Source organism: Colossoma macropomum, unplaced genomic scaffold (genome assembly GCF_904425465.1).
Source record: "Colossoma macropomum unplaced genomic scaffold, Colossoma_macropomum, whole genome shotgun sequence".
NCBI classification, from domain to species: domain Eukaryota; kingdom Metazoa; phylum Chordata; class Actinopteri; order Characiformes; family Serrasalmidae; genus Colossoma; species Colossoma macropomum.
In genome coordinates, this window is record NW_023494803.1 from 42,377,297 (window position 1) to 42,394,193 (window position 16,897).

The 16,897-nt window shown below is 38.6% G+C and overlaps 1 protein-coding gene across 1 annotated transcript in view; it reads right to left on the reverse strand.

The window, feature by feature from the left end:
• The window catches only part of LOC118823765 (protein only RNase P catalytic subunit), a 61,569-nt gene that overhangs the window by 5,872 nt on the left and 38,800 nt on the right, over positions 1-16,897 (reverse strand). The window lies entirely within an intron of this gene.

The window sequence follows — 16,897 nt, forward strand, 5'->3', positions numbered from 1 at the left end:
CATTGGAAAAAAATCTAATAAAACAAAGTATAAAATGTGCTTCAACACCTCAACACAGGCCACATTTTTTTTTTGTCCAAGCAACTTTGGAGCACTTCTGATGATCTGTTCATCATGAAGTTTTGGCACACTGTAAAAGTCAGCAGCTATTTTCAAATTCTGTAAAAAAGTACAAAATGACAAAAAAGGAGACATTCAGCCCCCCTTAAAGGGGAATTCCACCATTTCTTTCAAAATTTCAGAATAATTCCGTGTGTGAGGTGTAAACAGAGTGATTCAGAGGGGTTTGGTGTGAAATGGTTCAGATGTCTTCACAGTGGTGGTGATGGGAACCAGGGGTCGCCATGACTACAACACAGATATAGACATTTTATTTCCTATCCAGAACCACCAGTGAACCTACACGAGTCTTCTGAGTCTATATGGAATGTTGATGATGGAAAATAGTGGAAAATCTGTAATAATAAGTTTTCTTTGGGGACAGTTTTGCCTCACAGCGCCCTGCATGGATTAAAGTAAATGGATTAAAATACAACAAACCACTCTGAACCACTCTGATTACGTCTCAACCACTTATGTAGAATTCTTGAAAAATCGGTGGAGTTCCCCTTCACTTCACTCCAGATATACTGAATAAATAGTGTTATGTACAAGGGCACAGTGCTCTATGTGAGGCACATCATGCACGTGTGAGAGTGTCTGTAAACAGTGAATAACAAAATGTTCGCTAACACGCGCCACAGATCACACTCAGCACAGTTACATCATCTGTTTAGATTAGACGGCCCTACAGCTCAGGGCAGCTCTAGAAACAAGCAACCGAGCGCCAATCACAGCAGCCACTAACCAACACCTTACTACATCCGCAGAGCCGACCACGTCTGTGAAAGTGAAACTGACTCGAGTACAACAAGCAGTGTACACGCCAACACTCTTAACAACGTTCTCCGAGGGTTCTTTCATAAAGACCACTCCACACTGGCCTACAGGCCAGACCGCAACGCTGTCCAGAAACCTGGCACTGGCTTTAGATTAAACTCACTGAGATCCACTCAGGTTCTCATTTTAACATGGGCTAGAAAACAAGATCGTATCAGGGCAGTTTCAGCATCACTGAATTGGCTGCCTGTTTCCTTTACAATCCACTATAAAGGGCAAAACGGTGGGTCACTCCTAGTCTTCATAACTTCAGAACCTTTTAAGATACAAACATGATCCACATGTCTGGACATTCAGTAAACCTGCCAACTAGCAAGCGTGACATCATCGAGCTCTGACATCAGCATCAGTGAGTAATTCAGTTCAGAAAAATCACCTAAAATCCTGACACGAGTGATTTGCAGTTTGGCCTTCATATTTCAACAAAAGGATAAAACAGCGACATGATTCACAATCAGATCACTCATCAGACTCTGCCTCACCATCCAGAGTGATTTCATCCACCTCTGATCGTCCATCAGCCAGAGATCAGCTCCAAAATCACCCAAACCCACTCGCTAGTGTTGTACTACATCTCTGCTCTTAGCTTTCATATTATAAACAAAGGGCTTTCAGTTTACGTTGATTTTGAGTATTAAAACATATCTGATATTAAATATGCAACTCAATTTGTAATTAAAAATAAAACCTGTCTTGCTGTGTATCAGTTTTAGCACTGAGCATAAACAGAAAATCAATAAAAAATATATCTGCCTTGTGCTAATTACTTTATTTTTACTCATAATAACCAACAGAATGAATCACCATCAGAATTATTATATATTATATAATATTATCACAATTATTGCACTTTCATCTCACAGACACTCCAGACTATCATCAATAGCATCAGCCATTTTTTATGGAGTGGTGTGCTGGGGCAGCAGCATCTCCATTGCTGACAGGAAGAGACTGAATAAGATCATCAGGAAGTCCAGCTCTGTCCTGGGATGTCCTCTTGACCCAGTGGAGGTGGTGGGGGACAGGAGAATGAGGACTAAGCTAACAAACATGCTGAAGAACCTGTCCCACCCCATGCACCGCTCTCTGACAGCACTGAGCAGCTCCTTCAGTGCCCGGCTGCGGCACCCGCGGTGCGTGAAGGAGAGATACCGCAGGTCCTTCCTCCCAGCCGCTGTCAGACTCTATAACAGTCACGGCACTCAGTAGACAGTAGTTTACAATTACTTTCCATAAGCAAGAACTCTCAACATCACTGCCACAGCACTTTACTGTGTGCAATATCTCAGCCACCATGCGTAGTATATTCACTGCGGATCACTGTCAACATGTTTACCACCATTATGTGCAATTATGTCAAGTGCAATATTTCTCCATTTATTACTGTTTATTTATTTGCTATTTTATTCACTGTGCAATACTCACTACAATACATACATTTCTACATTTCTAAATTTAAATTTAATACTTTGTATATTTTTCTTATAATCTTTGTACATATACATACATATCTTTATACTTTTTATTGTTTATTCTATTTAAATATTGTTTGTATATTTCCTGCTGCTCTGTCTTCTGTGCTGCTGTAACACCGCAAATTTCCCCGTTGTGGGATTAATAAAGGATTATCTTATTTTATCTTATCTTATCTATCAACTTCTGAAAAGATAATTACTATTCCACTTGTTTTCAAGATCTCTTTAATTAAAAAAATACAAAATTTAGCAGGCGCTTGGTAAATTTTTGATCAGCAATGACCCAAATTCATACAGATATCAAATTTCTGTCAGCATTTACGTGTCAAACAATGGCATATCTGAGCAGCCCAGGGTCTCCTGAAAATAACAACATATGGCCTGTGTGACTGTCACATGTGAATACTTTATAATTGTAATTGACCCAAAAATTACCAAAAAAAATCCCTAAAATTTTGGGTTTCTAAGGGTTAATGCTGTAACACCTACATCAGGGCTGATAGATGATGTTCCAAATCCAGCTTCAAGATCATCCACTGCTGCTTCTCCATATTCCACACATGAAGCTTAAAAAGGTTCTGTTTTTATGCACCAGAGATCTGGAACATCCGTCAGACTCCTTCAGTCAGATAAAACATGCTTCTTTACTTTAGAGCTAAACTAGTTTTTATTGTTTCCTTTGTTTATAATGTAATATTACTTTTACTTTCTTTGTTCTTTATTGCATTTTTATTTATACCTTTATCTTTTGCATTTTAATTATTATTAATATATCCTTGATCTATCCTCGTTTTCTGCTACTGCTTTAATCTGTCGCATTTCTATTATTTATTTTTATGATCTTTTTTCTCCTTGTGAAGCACTGTGAGCTGCATTTCTACTGTATGAAAGGTGCGTATAAATATTATTATCATGTGCAGCAGTCAGTGAGTGGAGGGCAGAGCTGCAGAGCTGTTTGTGTCGTCTGTATCAGCAAAGTATCTGTGTAACTGTGGGCTGATGGAACAGAGTGAAGACTAAATTAAGTGTGAACTTTGAACGTCAGAATTTTTTTCCATGCCTCCAACGTCATTTGAGGTGCCACAGTTTGGGAACCACAGCTGTTCACTTATTTCCACTTAGAAAATCAACAACGTGAAGTTTGACCTGGCGTGCCCAAACTTGTATTTGACTGAATTTGAATTAAATCTGAACACAGGATGGACGATAAGTCCACTGCACTTCTATAACTCGCGCTAAATAAAAACAGACATCAGCATCTGTGAAGTAACACCTGTTTTACATGAACAACAAGACTAAAAATCACTAAATGAAAAATTCAAACAGAAGAATTATTATAGATTTTTTGTTAGTTAATGTGGGATTACAATAAATAACACACAGACACAGCATCTGTGCTTTAATCTCACCGTGATGGAAGAATGACCCTCTACACTGTTAGAAATAAAGGTTCTGTTCAGGTACATTTTCAGTTCATCACAGTACAAACAGTGTAAATGTTCCCTCAAAGCTCCAACAGTGGTTTTAAGGTCTGATTGTGAACCTTAAATAAGTTTTTCCAGGTGAAAAGTTCGTATTTGTACCTTTTCATAACCGAATGTTTTAAACAGAACAGTAAAATAAAAGCCTGGAGACGAGACGGGGTGTGTGGAGTCAGACTGCAGTCAGCCTGGCTCCTGATAGCCGTGACAACCTACCAGGACCTTACTGAGTCACTCCCAGCCCGTCTGGCTGCTGTCCGTGCTGCACACGGCCGTTCCTCTGGACACTGCTGATGGTCATAACGTGACTCGAGTGTGTATGTGTGATGTAAACGTGGAGCAAGTTAATTCCCACTTCTGGTCACGATCCTCTGCACTCCTAAAGATAAAGGTTCCTTAAGGGTTCTCGACTTGCACATATTTTTTTCTATGAGTCTAGAAAAAATGACAGGTTGCAAAACCTTTACATTTGTGCAGTGTGTTTAAACTTCATTTTCTTCTTTAAACCTACTTTTAAGACTGCAACCCCTAAAATCTGTACTACAGCACTTACAACAGAAGAGTACAATCTGAGCTTTTCTGAAATACAGCCTGACACTCAGTCAAACTCACACTGCCTGTAAACATGACAAATACTGCGCTCATGTTCTTATTTTCTCCACTTTAAAATCACTGAATGTTTCACTGAGTTACACCACTGACACGTCTTGTGACAGTGAGTATTTTAGCCAAATGTATCAGAAATACAGAGATTTCACTCAGCGTGGAGTTCCCAGAGTTGGTACTTGCTTCCTGTAAAATATCCACACAAGAAGTAATTCTAAGATCTTCCTGTTTTTAATGGCTTTTTCATGTTTCTGTGACACCACTGACACAGTTAACACATCCCCTACAGGGAGCACACTTAAGTATTTACATATTTTAGTGCACTGTTTCTATTCATTCGCTATTTTTAACACATTAGGGCAAAAAAACGTAAAGTATAAAATGTGCCATTACTTTTACACAGGTCACCTTAATGTTTGAATTATGGGAAATTCAGCACATAAACAGTAATTGTGCATTATAATGTGCAGCAGTGTCTCTGTAGATGGTGTGTTGTGACACTTTCAACCAATGCAAACCTTCTTAACAGTACAGAGGCTGCAGTTCTGTAATTTTATAGATTTTCTGAATGTATGAGTGTGAACTGTACAGGTATTTGTTGTTACTGCTGCAGGACTTAAAAGGGTTCTAAAAACTCCAGGAGCACTGCTGTGTCTGATCCACTCAGACCAGCGCAACACACACTGACACACCACCACCACGTCAGTGTTACTGCAGCTGCCACACAAGCTGATTCTAGCAGTTCTAACAGCACGTTTTTTTGGCAAAATAACAGCACAGATTTTTCACAAACACTATCACTCTAAACACAATTTGGTCAGACTCTGAAGATGAGACGATACTAAATTCCCAAACTGTCATCACCACTGAGCAGCTTTTCAGTCGGCAGCTGTGACAGAAGAACAGCTGAACAACCTGGAATCAGCCAGAAATGAACCCAACACCATTCGACAAACTAAACGGGCTGTAAGATGCTTTACAGACTGGCTGGAACAAAACAAGGAGCTGGAGAACGAACTGCCCGGCTGTGCAGCGAGTGGGCGGAGCTCGTTAATCTGACATAGCAACGAGCTGCTCGTTAAGGAACTATAATTTGGTGAAGGAACTGCGAACATTAAAACATATTAAACGCTGCGTTCACGGCCCAGTTTATTAATTTATTACTTTATTTATTTAACTGTTGTATTAAAGCAGTAGAACACTCGAGGAGTGTGTTATCACCAATAACATCACGGCTGTGATGATCTACGGCGACCAAATCACAGCCGTGATGTTATTCCGCGATACCACACTCCCTCTCGTGTTCTACTGCTTATATATATATATAGATCGCTGTTGTTGGAACAAAACCTCGTATCTCCAAAATGATAACTTTACAAGCCGTTTATTTTGGTACATTCATCATGAAATTTACATAAAATGTGAAGGGCAACAAATGTTATCAAATCATGTAAAACAACTGAAAATTGACAAAAATTGAGATACAAGGTTTTGTTCTGACAACAGCGACAGTTAAAGGGCACATCCCTCCCCAGCATGATAAACTCAGCAAAACAGTAATTGTGCATTAAATGTGCAGAAGTGTGCTCCCTGTAGAGGACGTGTTCACTTATTCACAATTGAAAATCAACAACAACAGGGAATTTGACCAGACGCCCCCAAACCGTCTGTCTGTGTGGCCTTTATAATGTGCTACATCTGCCAGCAGCCACCGTTCACATTTACTCTCTTTCACTCCAGCTTCCACAGAGTCAGCACTGAACGTGTTAAACCCAGGAGCTGATTGTACAGCGGGAGGATGAGCCGTGCGTTCCATAATTGCTCCATTCAGATACAAAATCCAGATCTACTTCTTGCGGGAAGCTGTAATCCACAAAGAAGTCAGGAAGCTCAGCATTCAGCGCGGAAACTCCGGGATTACAGCTGAAGTTTATTTCATCAGCTGGGAGAAAACAGCGTGAGAATCAGGGAAGACGTTAAACCAAACAAACTAACCTTCACAAAAAGCACAGAGCAGAAGTCTAAACCTCAGAGCTACTTCAGCTGACTATTAAAAAACTATTAAAACTATTAAAACGCCTAAAAACGCATTTAGACGTCAATCATTCCAAAAAAAGAGCAAAAATGGAAAACTCCATGCATTAGAAGGAGAACGAAAGGAAGTCTCTGCTATGAGAAGTCAGCACAGGTTCTGTGACCAAAATTACACTCTTAAAAAAGATGGTTCTTCAAGGGTTCCTTAGTAAAGAAAATCGTTCTATAAAGAACCATGAACACTCTTAGAACTTTTGCATGATTAAAGGGTTCATCTTGATGGAGAATGTGCTGTAGGTGGTCCTGTACAGAACTGTTTTGAAAAGGGTTCTATATAGTACAGTTTTTAAAAAGATTGTTCTTCAAGGGTTCTTTTTAAAAAAAAAATGGCTCTAGAACTATAGAACCACGAACACTCAAAGAACTCTTCGCACAATTAAAGCTCTTTGCATGATAAAAAGGTTCTTTAGATTGAAGGAGAATGTGCTGTAGATGGTTCTATATAGAACCGTTTTGAAAAGAATTCTATTTAGCACCCAAAAGGGTTCTTCTATTTTTACAAGCTTGACATCATAACAATAGAAGAACGCTTTTGGGTGCTATACAGAACTATTTTCAAAAAGGCTCAATATAGAACTACCTACAGCACATTCTTAAGAACGCTTTCATGATGCAAAAAAAACCCTTTCATCATGCAAAGGGTTCTTTGAGTGTTCATAGTTCTTTATAGAGCCATTTTCTTTACTAAAGAACCCTTGAAGAACCGTCTTTTTTGGATGGAATGTTTTATGTTATATTAAAGGGACCAATTTTTAACCCATTTTTTCAAAAAATATCAGCATAATTCAGAGGTTCAGGTGTCTTTACAGTGGTGGTGATAGGAACCAGGGGTCGCCATGACTACAACACAGATATAGACATTTTATTTACTATCCAGAACCACCAGTGAACCTACACGAGTCTTCTGAGTTTATATGGAATGTTGATGATGGAAAATAGTGGACAATCTGAAATAATAAGTTTTCTCTGCACTGTAACCTGAACAGATTCAAGCTTAAATAACTTTATATATGAGTTACAGGTACTTTCTAATGTTCAGTGATCCACACTACTGCAGCGATTAAGTGTAACTCAAACAGCCCGGGAGTTTTAAATGATGTCCATTAGGCTGCAGTGCTCTACCTTTACAAGTCCTGTCCACTCTGAATGAGATAGATTGATTTTAATTAAATTTTCTTTCTTGTGTAACATACTGGCATCAATTAAAGCAACTCCATTACATTCAATGGACTGTTTCATAGAGTAATGAACAAATGGCTCCTCTGACTTTCTCACCAGATCTGATTTTTTGTTAGGCTGTTTAAAACATCTTTTGAATGTGGTCTGTATGTGACATCAGTCTGAACAGATCACACTCATATAGACTTGTCCATATATTGCCAGCGTATTGCTTGTATATTGTGGTTTGTCTGTAAATTATTTGAACATTTTTGTACTTTGCATTTAGTACTAGAGAGACACCAACAGCTGGAACCAAACTCCTTGTGTGTGTCAACATACGTGGCCAATAAATCTGATCCTGATTAAAGAATGCTGAGAAGCTTTTATGGGCACAAGACTCTTTAATCTGTGGGTCTGATCCAAATTAGCTAAATAACTAAAGATTACACAAGGATTATTACTGTTACTAGATTTTTATTAGTAATTTTAACAAATCAGTAAAGTAAACTAAAAAAAAATATGTTAGTGCAATTATTATGGGACTATTTTGCCTCACAACACCCTGCATGTATCCCTCCACTATGAATGTCCTTAGAAAAGAAAAGAAAAAAAGGTCAAAATTTTATCTTGAAACTATGTAAACAGTGTCTCAGTCATCAGGCAGTGAATGCATAGCCATTTCATGTAGGAACTGTCTGTGAGGGAGCTTTTAGAGGGGGACGTCTGTTTCCTATCACCACCACTGTGAACAGTTCTGACTCGGTAAGTTTATCTAGAACAGAGCGTTTCACACCAAACCACTCTGAACCACTCTGCTTACATCTTAACCATTTAATTATATGGAAACTTTGAAAGATTGGTGGAATTTCCCTTTATAAATGTATATATTTATATACATAAATCAGTCCTCTGAAAGTTTGCACTGATCTTAAAAGCCAAACCAGTAAAATGTTCAGCTGGTACAGAGTTAAATGCCTGACCCTGCGCTTCCTCTGCTCTTTCACTCACACAGATCTGCTGACTGAGGATCAGCAGGTGTGACCATTTCTGCTAATTCATCATAAGGAAGTGGACTGTGAGCTGGAAAACACCGCGCGCAGTAGAATGGCCTGTTTAACAAGCGAACTTTAACCTCCAGCGCTTTACAGAGCTCTTCCTTACGCAGCTCTACGTATAGAAGACTGACTTTTCCTTTCCATTTACTGTACAGGCCTCTCCTCACGCCTCTCTCGCTCTGAGTTTCCCTCTGAGGGTCTGGCTCTTACCGGCAAACTCAAGTCTGACTTCGCAAAATCAGCTTCCACTGGTCGCTGTGGTCTCGTGTCAATGGGTCACATTCATAAACACACTCATAGTGAGAGTTCTGGCCTAGAAACAGCTTAAACACTATAATCATATGAATGTGGAAAAATCTGAGAACGTTAAAGGGCCCATATCATGGAAACCCGAACTTTCCTCACTATTTTGAATCAGGAAAATGATGTAACACGTAAACACTGATACAGTTTCACTCCTCGGTACATGAGCTCCATATACGGAAACTAAGCTGCTAAAACAGCCTGTCTGGAATAAACTGCTTTTTGTGATGTCACAAAAACCAACAAGCGTTATTCAACTTAACTAAAAGCCACCAAAATGAAAATTATCAGTGACAAATGTGCTTGTTAACCGTAATAAAAAGTAAAAAAAGGACATTTAAAAACACAAAATCTAAATCAGAACTGTAATGTCCGCTGCAAAACTAGCTAAAAATAAAATTACTGAAAAAAAAAGAAACTTTTTAAAAAAAATTTTCAGAGAGTTTAGAAGTGGAACTCGTCTGTGTTTGGTCTTTAAGGAAAGCTGGGCTCAGTCCGTTGTTGTGTTAATATTATTCTGCTCTTATCAGATACCTGCTATTACAGCGTTCGTCATAACACTAAACACTAAAACTGAAACTGCTTTAAAACTATTACTGTTCAGAAAATAAAAACAAAACTAAAACTGTAAAAGCATTTAAAGGCATTTCTTAAAAGGCATCTAAGACTAACTGAAACTAAACTAAATCAAAAACTGAAATGAAGAACTGTAATAACCCAGAAACCAACACATTCATAGGCAAAGGTCTGCCTGTCAAACTGCATGTCTGCACATTTTAATGCACACTTACAGTTCATTTGTTTATTTAACGTATCAGAAAAACATACAACTAAATGTGGCGTGTGCAAAAGTTATGGCACATTTTATATTTTATATCTTCATATTTTTTCAAATAAGTTAAATAGAAATTGTGCACTAAAATTCAAAGGAACGTGTCGTATTTAAGTGTGTTCTCTGTAGAAAATGTGTTATTTTCACTCAGCAATTTGACCAGGGGTGTTTAAACTTTTGCTTGCAACTGTATATTCCATTCAGCCTACAGCAGTTTAGCCCCGCCCATTCAGCCAACAGCAGTTTAGCCCCGCCCATTCAGCCAACAGCAGTTTAGCCCCGCCCATTCGGCCTACAGCAGTTTAGCCCCACCTATTCAGCCTACAGCAGTTCAGCCCCGCCCATTCGGTCTACAGCAGTTTAGCCCCACCCATTCGGCCTACAACAGTTTAGCCCCACCCTTTCAGCCTACAGCAGTTTAGCCCCACCTATTCAGCCTACAGCAGTTTAGCCCCGCCCATTCAGCCTACAGCAGTTTAGCCCCACCCAATGAGCCTACAGCAGTTTAGCCCCACCCATTCAGCCTACAGCAGTTTAGCCCCACCCATTCAGCCTACAGCAGTTTAGCTCCACCATTCAGCTACAGCAGTTTAGCCCCACCCATTCAGCCTACAGCCGTTTAGCTCCACCCATTCAGCCTACAGCAGTTTAGCCCCGCCCATTCAGCCTACAGCAGTTTAGCCCCACCCATTCAGCTACAGCAGTTTAGCCCCACCCATTCAGCCTACAGCAGGGGAAAAAAAGACAGGCTTATAAAATGTCATGTAAAAATGAACCATGATTGTTTTTGCTATAAAAAAACCACACAAAGGTCAAGAATGGACAAAATAAACAAAGTAAAAATGAACAAACTGCAAAATGCATCTGTACATATTATACATATTATTGACAGCACACGTGTCCTATTTACCTTCCGAGTGATACGGTCTACTGTATGTTTTATTATTTCTGCTGCGACCAGAAAAAATCCTTATTTTTTTCATAACAAAGAATCTGATTCTGATATAAAGTTAATGTGTGCTGCAAAAAAATGACTTATGACCATTTTTTTGTGTACATAAACCCAAACAAAATGTTACAAGTGGAGCTTAGAGTGAAGAAAACAAAAGAAAAGAACAATGTAGGATACGGGCCCTTTAAAAATACGGGCCACTGTAATACTAAGAAAGCAAAACCACAGTGGAGACTACGCTCGTCCTGCTGACCCAGACACTCGCAGTCAGCCGTACTTACTTTAGGTAGTATGTGGGACAAAAGTTACTGCTGTAAACGAAGCCGACCACAAAAGACACGATTAAAAAAACATTCTTTAGTCATATCTGAGTATCAGCGCGTGTGAAGTCCCCGCGCTCGTCTGCGGGTGATTCAGTCGGGGTGTGTTTGACGAAGGAAACAAAAATGAAGATCAAAGCTACTGATACGTGGGCTGAGGAAAAAATAAAACTACTCTCAGAAAAGATGGTTCTTTTAGGGATCTTCAGTAAAGACAGTGGCGCTATATAGAACCGTGAACACTGAAAATTCCATTTGCATGAGTAAATGGTTCTTCTCATCATGAAAGGGTTCTGCGAATTGACGGAGAATGCGCTGTAGAGGGTTATACAGAAACCCTCTTGAAAGGTTTCTTTTATTGTAACAAGCTTGGCATCATAACAATAGAAGAACCCTTTTTGGTGCAAAATAGAACCCTTCTCGAAAAGGTTCTATACAGAACCATCTGCAGCGCATTCTCCATCAATCTGAAGAACCATTTAATGATGCAAAGAACCATTTAATCATGCAAAGCGTTCTTCAGATTGAGAATGTGGTGTAGATGGTTCTACACAGAACCTTTCTGAAAGCGTTCTTCTATTGTAACAAGCTTGGCATCATAATAGAAGAATCATCTACAGCACGTTCTCAATCAATCTAAAGAACCCTGTTACAGAAGGGCAGAACCCTTAAATCATGCAAAGGGTTCTTTGAGCATTTATGGTTCTATATATCACCATTTTCTTTACTAAAGAACACTTGAAGAAGGATCTTTTACCAATTACATGCTTAAATGGTTCTCGGTATGCTGAAATGGCTCTTTAGATTGATGGGGAAAATGTTTGGTTCTATACAGCACCAAAAAGGGTTGTGCTATAGTTGCGATGTCAAGGTTGTAACAACAGAAGAACCTTTTTTGATTCTATTTGGAACCCTTTTTAAAAAGGTTCTATGTAGAACCATACACAACACATTCTCCATCAGTCTGAAGAACGATTTCACCAAACAAAGAACCCTTTAAGCATGGAATGGTACTTTGAGTGTTCATGGTTCTACACAGAACCATTTTCTTTACTAAACAACCACTGAAGAAGCATCTTTTACCATTTACATGCTTAAATGGTTCTCTGCATGAACTGGTTCTTCAGATTGATGGGGACTGTGTTTGGTTCTACACAGCACCAAAAAAGGTTCTGCCATTGTTACGATGTCAAGCTTGCAACAACAGAAGAACCCTTTTTGGTGCTACATAGAACCCTTATCAAAAACGTTCTATATAGAACCATCTACAGTACATTCCCAATCGATCTAAAGAACGCTTTTACAATGCAAAGAACCTTTTAATCATGCAAAGGGTTCTTTGAGTGTTCATGGTTCTATATAAAACCTTTTTCTTTACTAAAGAACCCTTGAAGAACCATCATTTACCATTTCCATGCTTGAATGGTTCTCTGCATGGTGAAATGGTTCTTTAGATCGATGGGGAATGTGTTTGGTTCTATACAGCACCAAAAAGGGTTCTGCTATTGTCACAATGTCAAGCTTGTAACAACAGAAGAACCCTTTTTGGTGCTATTTGGAACCCTTTTTAAAAAGATTCTATATAGAACCATACACAACACATTCCCAATCAATCTGAAGAAAGATTTCACCAAACAAAGAACCCTTTAAGCATGGAATGGTACTTAGAGTGTTAATGGTTCTATATAGAACCAGTCTTTACTAAAGAACCACTGAAGAAGCATCTTTTACCATTTACATGCTTAAATGGTTCTCTGCATGAACTGGTTCTTCAGATTGATGGGGACTGTGTTTGGTTCTACATAGCACCAAAAAGGGTTCTGGTAGTGTTGCAATGTCAAGCTTCTAACTTTTTGGTGCTATATGGAGCCCTTTAAAAAAGATTCTATACAGAACCATTTACAACACGTTCTCCATCAGTCTGAAGAACGTCATCATGCCAAGAACCCTTTACGCATGCAAATGGTACTGTGAGTGTTCATGGATTTATATAGAACCACTGTCTTTACTAAAGAACCCTTGAAGAACCATCTCTTTTTAAAAGTGCGTGTGCTACAAACATCAATACAACTGCAGAGTAAAGCGATTAGGCATTGAAGCACATATTAAACGTCCTCTTGGGACACTTCTGTCCTTATTTGTTTCTCTAGAATTGTTTTGTTCATTAATGTACTGTGGTCATTGTGCTTTACAGTATAAACCAACACTTTGGGTCCAACACTTTTACCCAAATCCCCATATTACTTTAAAGCCACCATCACCTGACTCAGCATCTCATAAACATTGTGTTTGTTACACAAAAAGTAAATCAAAAGTGTCACATCCACCGCAAAACCAACCAAAAATAGAATTGCTGAGAAAAGAAATTACAGTTTTTTAGTGGGTGAATGAGAGTTTAGAAGGGGAACTCGGCTGTGTTTGGGCACTGAGGAAAGCTGGAGCTCAGTCGATTATTGTGTTAACATTATTCCACTGTAATCACATTTTATTTTATTTTGTCTTTTACCCAGAAAACAAAAAGGTTCTGTCTCCAAACTCTAACTGTAACGTAGTTCTATAAGGTTCTATCTGTGAGGCAATCAGCACTTTCAATACACATAAGAGGACCAATCGGGTTCTGCTTCTTTGTCATGTCGCTGCTCTGCTCAGTTTATTAAAAAAAGGTCTATAAAACTTTATGAAACATGGAAACATGTTGCTGAAACTCTGCCTGTCTTCTTACAGCTCTTTAAAAGTCTGATTGGCTAAAATATTAAGCTTTAAAGGTGATTAAATAGTGAATATTTGAATTGATCGGCTCTTAATTACAACATAAACATTAACTTCATTCATTCATCCGTCTTTTTTTTCTTCTTTCTCCCAAAATACGAGGTTTTGGCTCATTAGAGTCACATTTCTGATACAAAACAAAACCTCACATGGCCTTTAGACTGACCGGCTACACTGACCAGCCGGGACAGTTTATTACAGTAGCTGGTTTCTGTCTGACTAAAGGAAACACACTGAAACTGACCTGTGAACTGGACACAATATTTAGCACTGACCTTTATACTTAATCTGCAATGCTTTGATGATTTATGCTAAAATGAAATAAATGTCACAAAAATAACATAGAAAGCATTAAATTTCACTTTCTGATAATGTAGACACTCTGTTAGACACTAATTTTATGTTTTAAACCAAATTATGAGTCTGAACTGTTTGTGTTCTTTAAAAAACGTCGCTTCTTTTCATGTTTTGCCAGATAGAACCTTATAACTCTCAGGATTAGAAGGTTCTATCTGCATTTGACCTGTTCCAAAAACTCATTTAGAAATCTGACAGGATTTTGATTTTGTACATTTAGAGTACATTTAGGGTGTCTGTCACTGTCACGTATAAAGAGGTGTGTTCCACAGATCAGTGTTGCTATTTTGAATGCAAACTCTTTGAAGCTCAATGTCTCAAAACTGCTCAGAACGCAGACAGAACCTGATAATTCCAAACAGCTTCATAGACCGTTTTTTCTGTATGTGTAACTCTGTATCCATCACGTTCTTTGTGTTCAGTAACAAAACGTCAAACCAGGTTTCATTAATGACGTTTAAGTGTCGTTTCTCAGTTCGTCATTACTTCACAGACGTCTGCAGGCTGGCGGTCAAATGTCTTTGTGCACTTCTGAGCTGCTGATCCTTTCAGTGAAGTGACAAAACCCTGTAAACTGTGATCAGTCCCTCTTTACAGAACTGACTCTCTGTGTGTTTCTTTTTCTTTGCCCAGTTGAACAGCTGCCCATCCTGTGGGTCTGATGCTGTTCTTCTTCGTCCTTGATCGGGTGCCCATTGTTTGCCAGCCTTCTGGACCAGCTTGACCAAGTCAAGTCAAGTCAAAGTTTATTTATATAGCACTATTACAAACGCTGTTGTCACAAATCAGCTTTACAGAAAAATCCGGGTCTGAGCCCCCATGAGCATCGCCAGTGACAACAGTGGCAAGGAAAAACTCCCTAAGAGCAAAAGGAAGAAACACTGAGATTTTTAGTGATAAATATGTCTTGCTAAATTGAATTTCTTTGATTTAAATTTGTACATCAGTTCAACGCTGCAAAAAATGGTATCGTCAAGTGAAATGATCTTAAATCTAGTCCTAGTTTCCGATTTTGAGATGGTTGTGCACTTATTATAAGATGATTTAGCTTATTTCTAGACGTTTTTACTTGTTTTAGGTCATTTTATTAAATAAAATTATCTCACTATACTGGCAGATAATTTTGCCGGTCTCAAGCACATTTCTTAAAACAAGCACAATTATCTGCCAATACAGTGAGATCGTTTTACTTAATAAAATGACCTAAAACAAGTAAAGATGTCTAAAAATAAGCTGGACGATCTTTTATTAAGCTTACAACAATCCCAACAGAAGAAATACTTTTACTAGATATCATTTTTTGCAGTGAACATGGCTGAAAGTATAGTGTGGGTTCATCCTGTGATATATTTGGAATATTAAAATAGAATAATTAGAATACATTTTGTGATGTAAAAAACAGAGTATATTGAGTTTTATCACTGTTATTAGACGCGAGTGTGGGTGCTGGCTGCACTTTTCGAGCCCTGCGTCTGATAAGTATGGGTGATACGGTGTTCAGTGGGAGAAGGGGAATAACACAGCTAAAAATACCAGACCATTCAAAGCCAGAAGCTTTCACACTGGATCAAAATCAGATGCAAATCAGCTACACATGGGTGGGCGGTGCCACTCACACTCTGATATTGTGGAGGAAGAAGCTGCTAATGAATGGGGAAGGTTTTGTCTGGTCAGGGTATCAGACTTTTCCCTCTTCTCGACTGTGACTAATTCTGGGTTTTGTACCTCCGGGTGGTCTTAACAAGTTTAAAGTTTAGTGGAAAATGTGACGGTTTGGGTCTTTTCTGTAAGTCTGCAAGGCTGAACTGCAACAAACTCAATATCCCCTCCTAGTGTGCAAAATAACAAATCTGACTACAGCAGAGGGCTGAGAGCAAAGCTCCTGAAGAGACAGCGGTGCTAGACATGCTATACAGATCATTTTACTGAATTAGTCCAGGAGAAAAAGTCAGAGCTGAAACACATTTCGAGCTTCAGACTAAAATCCTTTTGCTCTGAGTGACTCTAAACCTTAATTATGTTTATTTTATTAAAACAAATAATTAAACATTTCATTTTGTCACTGCTACAACAATCATAACACTACCCAAATTTTACCAAATGTTCCGGTAGTTACAATTTTAGCTCATTTTGAGCTCAAAAACGCAACCAGCAAACACAGCTCTGAACAGCTGTTCACACAGAAAATCATCATATTTATCATTAAAACACTAAAAAGTTCCGAACTGCAGAAAATATGACGATTCTTAATGTTCCACACTGATTTTCAGACTTTGGGACTCATTTACTTCAAAACAATGGGATCTAACTGCTCACCATGTGGCCATGAGGGACAGGGATGCAGCCTCACTTCCTGCTCTAACATACAGGGGCGTGGCTAAAATAAGGCTCCACCCACAGACTAAAACTCTGGTAGTGACATGAAAATGTGGGACAGCATTTTCTTTTGCAAGTTATTTTTATTTAAGACAAATCTAAATCGTTCAAATTTAAAAGAAATAAAAAATATCTTTAAAAAAGTGGAAATTTAGGGGTTTGGGTTTGGAACAGACT